The sequence below is a fragment of the Etheostoma spectabile genome, chromosome 7 (assembly GCF_008692095.1).
Source record: "Etheostoma spectabile isolate EspeVRDwgs_2016 chromosome 7, UIUC_Espe_1.0, whole genome shotgun sequence".
NCBI lineage: Eukaryota > Metazoa > Chordata > Actinopteri > Perciformes > Percidae > Etheostoma > Etheostoma spectabile.
The window spans coordinates 12,097,029-12,098,347 of NC_045739.1; positions in this window are offsets into that span (position 1 = coordinate 12,097,029).

Here is a 1,319-nt window from a genome sequence, read left to right on the forward strand (position 1 = left end):
TGTGTGTGTGTGTGCGTGCGTGCGTGCGTGTGTGTGTGTGTGTGTGTGTGCGTGTGTGTGTGTGTGCAAAGAAGTGATTGAGTTATAAAACGATCAAAGGACTCACCTTCATTTAAGACTCTCATTATTGCACTCACATCCTTCCTCTCTGGACAGGAGTTATAGCCTTTCGGCGGCCTGCATTTGACTGATACCAGTTGCTTTTGTTTAGTTATCATAAAGAATGATAGTAAAAACTACTTTAAACAAGCCCAGGTGGAGAACACAGAACTCACTATGGTGGAAGTGACAGGAGAGCGTTTTCTACTCGAACAAAGTCTGAGATCATTGAGAAGCCACAGGTTTGATGCCGCTTTGCACTCAACTTGCATACACCAGCACTTAGAAATGAATCTTAGCTTTCTTCTTCCTAAATCACTAGTTTCATCTTTCCCTCAATGACAATAATAGTTTTTAAGGTCTTAGGGGCTTAAATGACGTGGTGTTGCCGGCTGAGAGCAAGCATAAGCCTAGTGATTTTAGCCCACATGTGGTAAGCTTGACATGTATGTTTTAGCTGCAGGTTGTACGTACAATGTCCTGTGTTGGTCTTGGTGAAGAGGAGACAAAACAATTTAAAAACAAACAAAACAAAAGCTACATGCTGTCTGTGGAAATTTAAAAAAAAATTCAAATTTACAACCGATGAGTCCAGAGTCAGAATTTATTACGCTAAATGTCTCTTTTTTCCAATTTCTTCCAGTACGCTGTTGGGAACCTACTACTTAATAATCTAGTTTTGATGATGTGTGATGGTGAAGCAGTTAACAGCCCAATTTAAATCATACGACTCCCAGTAAAAACCATCAACCATGAGAAGAACACTTTGATCTGACCACTGAGATGGGAGGAAGTGTTGTCTGATGTGATGATTAAATTAGCAAGAATACTATTAAGAATAGAGCAACATGACAGAAAATATCAAATAGACAATGTATTTATATCACATAAATAAAAATAAATATGTATGTGCTTATAAATGTTCATCTGCATCTATACATACATACATACACACAGTCCATGCAGTAGCGACAGACACCACTATACAAACCAGTGCTTACAAACTAGGGGTCGACAGATACTATATAGATAATCTACAAATTGTCAAATATCCAGATGGGCCTGCCTGGGCCCGGCTCCAGTCTGGCTTCCTCCAGGCAGGGTCACTCTATCTCCCCCTCAAGGTTTTTTGAACCATTCTTTGTCTGGCCCCTCACCTGAGACCACTTGGCCATGGGAGACCCTACCAAGAGCACAAAGCTCCCAACAACACAGCCCTC